The following is a 13,263-nucleotide window of genomic DNA, read 5'->3' on the forward strand; positions in this document are numbered from 1 at the left end:
ACCGAGACCTACGTTTTCAGGCGAACCGAGTTCGACGCGCATTCACACAAACCCGAAAAACCGGACTATCGAATTCTGGTCCGAAAGTCCGGACCAAACAGCCCCTGTGTGAAAGCGACCTTAGTGTAGTGCAGGGTACGAAACGTATTTTATGTCTTGTTTTATTGTGTTTTTAGTGTCTTGTTTTTATTGGTATTGTGTTTTTCTATTGTATTTTACTGTGTTTTTATGTTTTCCATCGAGGACCACTTTGGAAATAAGTGTTGTAATGCTTTTAAGTGCAATCCTCTGGAGTGCAGGGTCATGATGATGATTCAATATTGTGTATGATACTGTGGTTTTCCTAATAAAATAAAATCAAATAAATACTGAATAACAATTCAAAACATTTCTCACTTTCGTTTTGAGTTCACAACTCCTGTTGAGGCCTCGAGATCGAAATTCCGAGCAAATCGAAATGCTGGTCTTTGGTTTTGATGATCTGCTGCCATTTGATGACATGTGTCTGACTTTCTCCTCTACTGTTCTTGTAATGTTAGTTGATGATACTGATGATGACGATGATGACGATAGTGCTGCATCAATTGTACTTAATATTTCTTTGTTGTTAAGAATTCTATCAACTATTCTTCTAGCCATTCCCGACATTCTGTGTTCATGTGCAAAGGCTGACTGATCTGATTGCGGAAGTGAGTACACCACTTTATTCTTTTAAATAAAATAATAAAGTCACTGGGTAACCCGCGCAGCCCAGTTGGCCCATGCGCAAGGCCCAGATGGGTCCGCGAGCCACCCAGATGGACCAACTGGGCCAGACGCGGACCAACTTGGCCATGCAGGATAACTGGATAGGTGGTGTCTTGTATTCGACAGGCTTTTGTCCCAATCAGCGTCTCATAACTTACCACCAGGTCTGTGAAGACGGTTAACTGCTCGGTGCAATTTGCGCCTGGCTTTGTGGATTGGGAGCGTTTTTGGATGAGGCTTGGACTGGTTTTACATGTAAGTGAATTTATGCGTGAGTTTAGAGGTCATCTAAAATACAAGGCAAAAATAGGCAAATTTACTTTAGTTGCAAGTTTGAATTTAAATACCATTGTTTTAAGTTTACCTTCAACAAAGAAAGTCACTTGAATCCCTTTTGGGGGAGTCCAATCAAGCAGATCTGAACACCCAGAGGTGGAAAGTAACTAATTACCATAGGTGTAATTTACGCTTTTAAAAATGATAATGTGTTAGAAATATTCTGAAAAATAGCATGCACAAAATGTAAACATTTTGAGAAAGGGTTATTGGCACAATAAGAGAACATGCTGTACAATACATTTTTTATTTAGAAGAAACAAATCTGTGTCCTTCACATCCCGAGAACAGTTTGTCTGTTTACACTGTGTTGGTGTATTTCTGGAATTGGATAGCGGCAGTGTGAAAGTTTACCAAGAAAGACAGAACAGACATTAAAGTTAGCTCAACAAACATAGATAAAAAACGGTGGAGCATCTAAACAAAAAACAAAAACAAAAGGACAGAAGAACTTGTTACTTGAGAAAAAACTGAGTCACTTACTTTTCTCAAGGTTTTTTAAAAGTGTACAGGGTCCAAAACAATGTTTGTTTTTAGTTTTTTTATCTGAAAAAAGTGTCCCCACCACTTATTAAAACAAAGTGATGCCCTTGCTCATTTCAATTACTTAGTTACTGTGTACTTTTTTACTTAGTTACTGTGTAATTTCTTACTTTGTTACTGTGTAATTGTCTACTTAGTTTACTGTGTCATTTTGTATTCTTATTTTTTTGTGTGCATTTTTGTTGAGTACTTTCAAGTCTGTTCTTTTAATATTTGAAGGATTTACTCTACTTTTACTTGAAGCACTTTTCCCAGGTAGCCTGTATGGATAGAGAAGTTGGATATAGAAATAGGATAAAATGCAAATTCTTTTGTGTCAGGTTATGCAAAATACGCAGAAATATTTTTTTCACTTTATTAACTGTTGGAACAATACTGTAGTGATGGGCATACAGGTATGAGATAGGAATCGATGTGTTTTACTGTGTTGCACAACGAGGGAACACAATAAACAGTCAGACTGAGACTAAGAAACGCTATGCATTCGTACTTAATATTATCCCAAATATAAAGTTTATATCATACCCATAAACAAGGTGTCAGAAGCGGTCAGATAAATGAAACGAGTTAGTTAACATGAAATTATAGTTAGTTAGTGTAGTAGTGACAAGTTGAGTTAGAGTGGCGTGAACCAGCGTTAACGTTAGGTTATGGCTATAACCAAGTTCTGTTAGTTAGGGGCGACGCTTGGCATCACCTACTGCACTCCCTCGCGTACGTGCACGCATACTGAATAACATTCCACAAATATACCTTTAATACCAGTATTAGTCTGACCACACCCCTCATCAGCTTACCTTCATAAGCAGGTGTGTGGTCACCTGCTCTCCTCCTTCCCAAGCTTTCACCACAAGGTGAGGTCAAGGGCTGCAGCGGCCGTCTGATGCCAAGCGTCGCCCCTAACTAACAGAACTTGGTTATAGCCATAACCTAACATTCTGTTTCGTTAAGGGGCTCTGCTTGGCATCACCTACTGCACAAGGGAGGCCAAGCGGAGCCGCTGGCTGACAAATACACCCCGCTGACAGCCCCCCACAACCATCAGAACAGGGAGGGCCGAGCCCCCCCGACACCCCCTAATGGAGGGCATCCCCCCTATTAGCGGCCTCACGGGAGGGCGACGGACCCGACCGTGCGAAGAGGCACTCAAGCAACCCAACGCACAGGGTGAGCAGACCGTGGCTTGACCCCACGACTACACCCACGCACAACCCGCATGCCACCCGGGAACGAACGTAGGAACAACCTCGTCACTGCCCCCAGAATCACGGGGTCAAGAGCAAACCCAACCCTGTGGCAAGGCCATAGCAGCGGAGCGCGAAGGAAGACCCAGACCCACCAAAAAGACTGGACTCCCTGGAATGGGGGCCCGGAGAAGTCCATGATGCCAGCATCAAGACCCCACCAGGGGGGCACCTAGTGACCCCGCCCCCCACATCGCCAGCGTATTCGGACAAAAGGCCCCTCAGCCGAGCGGGCCCTGTCCTCCCCAACAGCACACCGCCTGGAACACAAGCCCTGCAACAGGCAGACAGCATGGTCATAACACACAAGAGTTAACCAACGGAAGCAGGCAGTGCACCGGGGAAAAAGACCAGGCAACAGGCTGTCAACCCAAGCCTGGAAACTGCGGACGAGGCAGGCGCCAGAAAGGACAGCTGAAACAGCCGCCCCGGCGGAAGGGGCGTATACTGGCGTTGTCGCATAACCAAGCTTTCAAACAGCACGTCAGAAGTGGGATCCGTAGACCACTCGGCCCCTGACAGCTGCCCACAGAAAAAGCCCATACGATCGGCAGACGTCATGAACGTGCAGGGGCACCCTCAACCGGAGAACCGGGAGTTGACACTGCAGCAACACACCAGAGAACCAACCACCCAGGCATCACCCCATGCAATGGTTGGTCCCATAACCCCTCAGGAAAGAAACCCCGAAACACACCTGCGGCACCGCCGCAGCCCGCGTTCCGGTTCCCAACAGGGATATCCCGGGCCTACGGGTCAACGAGCATCACCCCGGACCGGGCCCGGTGATACGGGGAGCACAGGGTCCCCGAGGAGGTTAAAACCACCCAACAGGCTCCTCAGCGCCAAAACGCAAGAGAAGAGCGTAAAAATGGAAGACCAGCCCCAGCACCCCGCACTCGGTATTCCCAGGAGGTCACCCAACCAAGTACCAACCAAGACCAACCCGTACAGCGGCCGAGATCCGACGAGATCGGACGCGTACAGGTCGGCACGGCCGTAAGCCATTACGACAGTGCAGAATACAACGCACCCAACAAGGGTCCCATAACGCTCAACCCTGTGACACCCGGATCGACCTAGCATTTTTCCCCCTGAAAAAACCCCAAGTCCCTCAGGGTACCAGAACAGCAGATCTGCATCCCCAGCGGACAACGGGTGCAACTGATCTGGACCAGCGCGACCAGAACCAGTCCCGTGCCCTAATCACGCCGACCTGCCAACCCCAGGAGAAGGGGCAGATATGCGCGTTTGATCCCAACACAAAAAAGAAGGCGCCACCCAGACGTGTCGGTATGAACCGCGTCCGGTGGCCCACCCCTAGGGCGTGAGACCCTTCCCCATATGTCCAGACCCATTCGGTCATCATCCCCTGACATGAACGGGAACCCATCGACAACACACAGGATGTCGGAAGAGGAAAAACCCCCATCCCAATTGCTCCATAAAAACGCTGTTTCACCCAAGCAAACAAGGCGCGCCAGTCAGCAAATGGCCCAAAAGCACATCCTGAGCCAGCACTATGTGTGCGTTTGGACATACCCACATCAACAATAGGCCGTTTAGACCACCATATTGAATCCCCAAGACGCCCAGGGAAACGACAAGAGGGGCGAGATGCAATCAACTCCATGAATGAATGAATGAAAAAATGTACCCAACAGACTGCAGTACAGGAATACACACAAAAAGATAAGGGGAGGCAGACCTGAGAAAGACGTTAGTCTTGTTTCCATCAGGGACCCTCATTTCCAATCCATCAAGACACATTCAACTCTTTATAAAAAATAAAGAAAAGGCATCACCCGTATGACCCAACTGCACAGCTGGGAGTAAAAACCCTGTTTTTCACATGATTTTAATCCAGTCACTCCTTTTAATCAGAGTGTAAGACCAGACTCTCCCAGAAACACCTTCCCACATGAGACTACGGTCAAGAAAAAAGATATGTAAACTGTGAGACACGTGACCAATAGACTCAAGTTTGACACATAAACCGGGCGCAGCAGGCCTGTAAGCCCTGCGCCCAACCTCGACATCTTTAAGACACCAGCTCATGGAAGGCGTCGCCATAGCAACAACGCTACAACGGGCGGGGAAAAACCCACCGGATCCTGTCATAACAGGAGTTGGTAGAATACCCCCCCCCCTGTCAAGCACTGGCTTGGCCCTGACTGGCTCAGCAGAAAAGATCAAAAATCCTCTAAACCAATCAAGTGGGAAAAAGGAGGGGTTTATTCGACACCCCCTCCCGAAAACACACCCTTTATCCCTACACACAGAAACACAACCGTAGCCATCTTGAAAAACCTCCGGTAGAAAGCAATGCATAGCATAAGCTAATACAATGCCTGCTACCCACAAAAAGTGTAAAAGGGTTTACAACAAAACACAAGTCGCCTGTGCGTGAATCCCATACCCGTTGCCTATGTCATACATAGGAAAGAACGCCGAACGAGAGTAACGGCTAGGCCGTGAAAAGTGTGCGTACGAGCATTACTGCAACTAACAACACAGCATTGTGAAAACACATATACTTAGTTAAAGCAATGGAATAACACCAGTTCTAATTGCATGTGGAGCATCAAGCTAAATAGAACCTATTACCGAGTGTAAGTTGCAGACCTTGCTTAACCTCATAACACAACACAACTCACCCCCCAACGTAAACAGGGTAGATTCATATATACACAACCCCACCATATGATTTGTATGAAGAAACACACAGTTTGTTCGGCCAAACACAGTCCCCCTTATGTCGGGGAACTTTTTTTATTAAAACTAATAAAGTGTAAGGCACAATATCACAGAGGGGCCGGGAAGGGTGTAGGGGAGGGGACACAGAGGGGAAAAAGTCACTCCTAACGGCGTCTGCCACCTCGCGCCGCTCGAGTCTTGCCACCCCGGGGAGCCCCGGAGGGACGGTAGGTTACAGTCTGCTGGACATGACGTTCCCTACCGTCTCCTCCGGTCTGGGATGGGCCGGCGGTGGCCGAAGCGCCGTTTCGTCCCCTGGCCCTCTTGGCAGGGCCAGCAGTGGCGGCGGAGGCAGTGGTAGCGGCGACGGAGACAGCTCGACGTCGCGGAAGCCTTCTGCCCCCACCGGCAAGGACGGGAGGCGGAAAATGGGGTTGAAGGACGGATCTCTCCTCTGCCATTTCTCTGCATGTTGAGGTCATCAATTGCAGGGCCTTCCCGAACAGGCCAGCGTCGGAGAGGGCGGCCGTCAGAAGAGGGGCTCTCTTCTTCTCTGGCACACGGGCCTGCTCCAGCCAAAGATGACGCTGGCCCAGGGTGGCCAGGGCGCGCACTTTCCCCATGGCTATGGCCAGCACCTGGGAAAGGTGCAGGACAGCTCCCGCAGCCTGGGTGATCTGATCGCATTTTACCTCGTTCAGATCCGTGCCGCCCGTCATTATCCCCGATACAAATCTAGCCAGGTGGGCGATGTTAGACGCCGCAGCCAGCGATTGTGTACCAGCGATGAATGACTGGTCACCCCAATAAGCCAATCGCCTAGCCGACTTCCCCTGGAGGACCGGCTTGCATAGGGGTTCCCACACCATATCCGGACAGAGGAGCGCGGCCATCGGATTGTCAAGCCGAGGCACGCCCTCCCCCATACCTTTGACTAACCCCGACACCCGCGTAACTGGTACGTAGGCGGGAGTTAGTCCCATGATGTTGGACACCGCCTGACCCCGATGAACATAGGCCCCCATCGATGGGAAAAATGGGTAGACAACGTCCACCCCTCTCACTGGGGGACGCTGCCAGGGATGGCCTATGAGGTCATCAGGGACAGGTGCAGGCAATGGCAGCGGCAGCGGCACACCGTTTGCGGTGGCGGCTACCGCCATGAGCTCGGGAAACAAGGCCCGCAGTTCCCCCTGCGAACCTTCCTCCACCGACCCCGCATCCCTCGCATACAGCAGGCTGCGACTGGTCAAGGAGCCACAATCCGATGCGGCCGACAGTAGGGCATCCTGCTGATGAGGCCAAGGTGGTTCCTCGACATCCTCGAACAAGGCGCCCCATGGAGCCATTTCTCCCCCCTCCGGGGTCTCCGGAGGAGGGATACTCTCCTCCACGGGACCATCATACAAGAATCCGTCCGCCTCCTCCATGAAGTCCTCAGTTTCCATCAGAAATCCAGAGTCGGACGCATCCTCGCTGGTCTCCAGCAATTCCCCAAACCCAGGCCGTTCGCGTCTGCACGCCACCATCTTGCGACGCGAGCGAGCAGACGCAAAAAGTCTTCGTCGCAAATCCTCCGGCTCCAAAACAATCCCCCGTTCATCAACGGGCGATTCCCGAGAACCAGAGGAACCAGAGTCGAGATCAGGCCATCGCCGGAGCGACGGCACCGAACCCTCGGCTCGTCGGTGAGGAAAACTATCCACCGGCAGTCTCCCGGGCTGGGTCGGCAACCACGAGAGTGGCAACAGCCCAGCACCGAAGCGCACGACGGAGGCGGGAATGGAGAACCGGTGGTGAAGAGTAGGTCTAGCGGGTCTACTCTCCGCGGAATACATTATGACCCAAACCTTTTCTTATACAACAAAGTGAGAGAAGAAAAGATTAAGCACAATGTAAACCAGTCACAACTCTTTTCAACTAACAAACACGTCAAGTGGGGTACTACCGAAGGCACTTCCTTGTGGTGAAAGCGAGAAGGAGGAGAGCAGGTGACCACACACCTGCTTATGAAGGTAAGCTGATGAGGGGTGTGGTCAGACTAATACTGGTATTAAAGGTATATTTGTGGAATGTTATTCAGTACGCGTGCACGTACGCGAGGGAGTGCAGTAGGTGATGCCAAGCAGAGCCCCTTAACGAAACAGAACAAGCTAGCCTCCGCTAGCTAATCCACAGAGAACATGGCACAGTTTCAAGTCATCCCACCAGATAAATTCCCATTCAGGGCCGATGACTGGCCAAAGTGGATCAAGCAGTTTGACAGATTCCGCATCGCGTCTGGAACTCAGGTGGATGAAAACCAACTCAATGCATTCATGTATACCTTGGGGGTGGAAGCTGAGGACATATTGGTTTCCTTTCACCTGAGTGACCTATTGGATATTGGATCTCACAGGTAACCACAGCAGTGGCGAATCCTCATGGAAGCCAACGGAAGCCAGGCCTCCCTATGAAAATATGAATTAATATCAAATATGAAATATAAAAAAAAAGAATTATATATATATTTTTTATATAGTTTACAATAATAATAAAAAATCATTATTTTTCATTTGTGTTAGAATTTTTTTTTTTTAAATGTCTCCCTCTTCTCCTTCTCACTCTCTCTAACACACTGTGCTCACTGCAGCAGAGGAGAGGAGGCAGGGGGGAGGTGTCTTTCTCCAGCCTCCCATGTAAAACCAATACTAGCCAATCAGATTCGAGCTGACTAAAGCCCTGCCCAAACGGGGCTTTCAGCAGAATAAGTAGTCTTGAGTCTACATACTGGGATTACTGGAGTGGCATCTAACGTGAATCACGTGACAACGGCTGAACCAAATGCTACAGTATGCTAACTATTTGGAAAAATAATGTTCAAAACTGTTCTCTTGGCTTTGTTTTGTTCATAGTAGTAACGCTGCCGAACCATACTGTACATGGTGACTGCTTGGTTTGACTGGCAGTGGCCGCCGAGCCATACTGTACATGGTGACTGCTTGGTTTTACTGGCAGTGGCTGCCGAGCCATACTGTACATGGTGACTGCTTGGCTTAAGTAAAAAAACACCCCTCTCCTCTCACCGCAAAGAACCCTTGTATGGCCTGCATCAACTATCTCTCTGACACCCCATCTACTCATCTCTGCGCCTCACCTTATGCTATAGCTACAATCTCTCTCTGAACCACCTAACATAACTCCAGTTATGCTATTCTCCCTTTTTTGGCCTGACACAATAACCCCAGCTTGCTTTCACACAGACACACACACACACACACACACACACACACACACACACACACACACACACACACACACACACACACACACACACACACACACACACACACACACACACACACACACACACACACACACACACACACAGGCCTACAGCTATGTGCCATTTCTCTCTCCTTTACTTTCCTGGGTGCCTCTCTCCCTCTTTCTCTCCTCCCTATGAGCCACCAATCATTAACCAGCCAAGGAGGAGTCGCAAGAAAGATCTATAAAGACTGTATGGAATCATGTATTGGGACCTTAGCTGGGCTCTTGTGTGAGTCCTCCACTTGAGGCTCTGGTCCAGGCTTGCTTGTAATCTACACATGCCTCAGACCCAGTGGCGGCCGGCCGATAGAGGGCGCTGGGGCGCCGCCCCCCCCCTGGTGAAGAGAGAAGGAGAAGGAGAAGAAGAAACATTTTAATTTTTATTTTAGACCCCTAAAAATTTACTAAACATGTTTTAAATGAACAATATTTACTCATTTTAAGTATGTTTCTGTTTCAAATGCACAATAACGTTAATATATCAAATATAAATCATTGTTTTGTGCGTGATTCACATGACGTCACTATCTCTCCTGATAGAGAGTACCTCTAAAGCTGGGCGCATAGACGTAGGGCGCACACTGTGCACGTCACTGTATCATCGCAGCCAATGTAAATAGGTCAAGCAAATACATTTCGCCTATCAGTGAGTTCAAATATGATGTCTCGGGGTGCGTTTTTCTAGCGCTCGAAGCAAGCTGTGCGCCACTGTACTCGTCACGTCGTCAGACAGAAAATAATGCGAGGAGGAGCCAGTCAGTCCAGTTAGTAGTATTTTAGTTTCGATTAAGTGTATTCTCAGGAGTTGGCGAGATCAGCACGAGATACTGTACATTACTGACAGTGTTGGATTTGGATTTATATGGAGTCTGGACACACACTTTATCAAGCCCGGACGGACCACAAAAGCTTCTCGAGGCTCGTTCCAAACAACAAGTGAGTCTAACAATATGTACTGTTCTGTAGTTACTGAAACTGATTGAATATGGCAAGTCAAGATTCAAGAGGTTTATTTGTCACATATACACAAGGCGTGCAGTGAGGTCTGATATATGAGTGAGTGGCCGCGATATATATCTCTCTCTCTCTTTATTTCTCTCTCTCTCTCTTTTTCTCTCTCTCTCTCTCTCTCTCTCTCTCTCTCTCTCTCTCTCTCTCTCTCTCTCTCTCTCTCTCTCTCTCTCTCTCTCTATCTCTCTCTCACACTTGCAGTACGCGTTGATTCATGATTCATGATCATTACATTATGATCGACTGGAATAAAAAAAATAGCTTTACAATTTACATACTGTATATGTCCCTCTTGAAAGATTCTGGCAAAACCACAATCAGCCCCTTATCACTTCTTCATGGTTGGCTCTCGCGATCCCTGCATTGTGTTTTATTTCTCCGACGTCCTCTCATACTGGCTGTACGTTGTAGTCATTCCCCCTTTAACACTTTGAATGCCATCCACGAGTTTTCTCGTGTTTACCCCCCGCGGGTTGAATGCCCACTCACGAGAATATTCGTTTTATTCGTTTTTTTTAAATTTATTAGCGATCTGAAATCATATTGCATCAAGCGAGTCTATCGTTGGAGATCCAGGCACCCCCAGCGCTCAGATGTGAAAAAAGCGCCCCCTATCATCTCCCAGATGGTAATTCACCCTTTTGGATTGAACTCAATGAAAATGAATGGGAAAAAGAAACCCGCACTCCACATTTTACTTCTCACTCATGCAACAGGCATTTACCAGCTTCATGCTGGACTAATAATGAATTAACCTTGGGCAGTCAAAGTGTTAATGCAATCCGTAAACATAATAATTCACACCGTCAGCGGAGTACCTTTCTTGGAATCGTTGTTTATTACATAAACAAAAGCCTCAGATGTTACGCATTTCGTATTGTCCTTGAGAAAGTCTTTGGGAACTAAATCTATTATTCTATCGTCTCTTCTGCTGTTCAGTCTAATGGTGGCTAAGGCCTTGCCTTTAGCCAAAGCCCTCCCGTTAGCTGAAGCTAATCGATGATGTGTCATTTTTTTATTGGCGATTTGAATTCATATTTCATCAATTGAGCCATGGGTTAGTGCTGCAAAGTCTCTCTGAGCTCAATTGGGAAGTTACCACCCCCTATCGTCTCTCCCTGTGTAACTGCACCCCATCAGCTCAGACTGATACAGGGGGAGTGGTCAGTTTCCTCATTTAATTTTTCCATCAAGGCATCTGAAGACACCAAGTGATCGCCGGTCGTCAGAACAGCGACGATTATGTATTTACAGTACCAACACTGTAATCAATAAGCGTGATCGATATTTGGAATGGCAATCAGGAATTGGAATAATCTTTTTGGATAACATCTGATCTCAGGTAAGGAATCTATTTTACCAGTCTTAGGATAATCAGACCTGTTTTCACGGAGATTTCAGTATTTGCCCTATGTGTGATGTGGCTGTTTGGCTGTGATCGCTGATGAGGAAATAAGAGAATCGATTTTTCAGCTTGCGTCTATAGCGTGCATAAGTACACATATACTATCGATAATCTAGCGTTTATTTGAAAATGATTCATAAATAGGCCGACAAATGACAACGTGTCTAGTGTATTTGAGAATATTCCAATAAATGCAGTTTATGGGGGAATCTTTCAATTTTCCGAAATTTTTCGAGAGAACGATAGCTTTTCGAAATGCTATAAAAAGGATATGAACCGATTAGAAAACAATCCGTTTCGACAATGTTGACTGCAAACAAGTCATTGATAAGCGACGGGCAGATCAGACACATAGCCATAATTTAAAACATAGATTAGGCGTTTTTAACGCTAACATTGAAGTGGATGATGGCATTCAACTGGGTAAAAATGTAAACAAGGTCGGCACTGAAACTGTTAATGTGTAACCTAAATGTAGCACAACTCACCAACAGTGACCATTGCAAAAACTATTTGACAAAAAAAACTAGGGTTAGTGTGTCCCCCCCCCCCCCCCCCCTACCCGTGCGCCCTCCCAAAAGTGGATTGCACCGGCCGCCACTGCTCAGACCTCTCTTCGGCAACTAAACTCTCCTGCATGAAGTTTATGCCTAGCTGGTCCAGATCTGTACTTTGAACTTTTCTTATGACTTCAGAAACTAAGTAAACATCGTGGCAGAATTGCTATTAACTAGGTTCATCTGACTCCGTCTCACATCTGATCAGCCGTCGCCTTTCTTTCAACACAGAACCCTGTTTTATCCTTTCAGGCCATCGAAGGAAGGTTAGAGGCTCACTTCATCGCCTGCAGGAATGTAATCTCTGAAAGTGCAAAGTTTAATCAGCGGCAGCCAGAGTTGGGCGAGTCGGCCGACAGCTTCATTACTGCGCTGCGTTGCCTGGCGGAGCGTTGCGGATACGGAGCTTTGCATGAGGACATGGTGAGGGACAGGCTGGTGGTGGCCAGATGGACCCTGAACTGACTCTAGAAAAGGCTGTCATCAGAGCTAAACAAAGTAAAAAAGCAACAGGAAATGCTAAAAACTAACTTTAAAAGGGACATCTTGAACAAACATCTTGATCTAGCTTGCAACAAGGTACACTGAGGGAAGCAACATGCAATCAATGCAGAGAAAAGGACATTATGCTAGGGTATGCAGGAATAAAAACTATGCATGAAGTGAATGTAGCTACTGTAATGGAGGATGCAGATGACTACGAGATCGCTTTCCTGGGCTCAGTGACAATGGGTGCTGGGGGCTTGTTGAAAAGCCAACAAAGTAGCAGGCAAGTTCACAGCCACTCTCAGCAAGGGAGACAAAATCCCAAGGAAGGACATCTGCGCTGGCCTCCACTTGGGCCTGTGAGAGGTTTTTACTTGTTGGTAAGTGTTTTTATATCAAAACAGACCACAGACCTCTTTTCCCCTTGCTAGGCTCGAATAGTCTAGATGAACTCCCACCACGCATACAGGGCCAGATTTTCAACTGGAAGAGTGCTCCAGTGCTATCTGTCATCCTCGGGTGAGCTCACAGTTCAAAATGGCCTTTTACGTATCGGCAGTAGAATAGTGATTCCAGCATCACTCAGAACAGACACACTGACCAAGCTCCACGAGGGTCATCTCGGTATAACCAAGTGCAGCGAGAGAGCGAAGCAATCAGTGTGGTGGCCGGGCCTCAGCAAAGAGCTGATTAAAATGATGGAGAGCTGTGGCACGTGTGCCCGGGTGAAAACTAACTTCAGGGGGGAAAGCAGACCTGTTTCAGACAAAAAACAAGCAATTCTTAGTAATTGTAAATGTAAATGTATTTCTCGAGATACTTCAAAGTAGCTAAACATCCACAACCTCAGAAGCAATGATTCAGACAGAAAATAGATACAGACAAAAGACCGACGCTTGAGAGAGGCACAGTAGTGTCTACATCATCA

This window comes from Notolepis coatsorum (assembly GCF_963971535.1).
Source record: "Notolepis coatsorum genome assembly, chromosome: 11".
NCBI lineage: Eukaryota > Metazoa > Chordata > Actinopteri > Aulopiformes > Paralepididae > Notolepis > Notolepis coatsorum.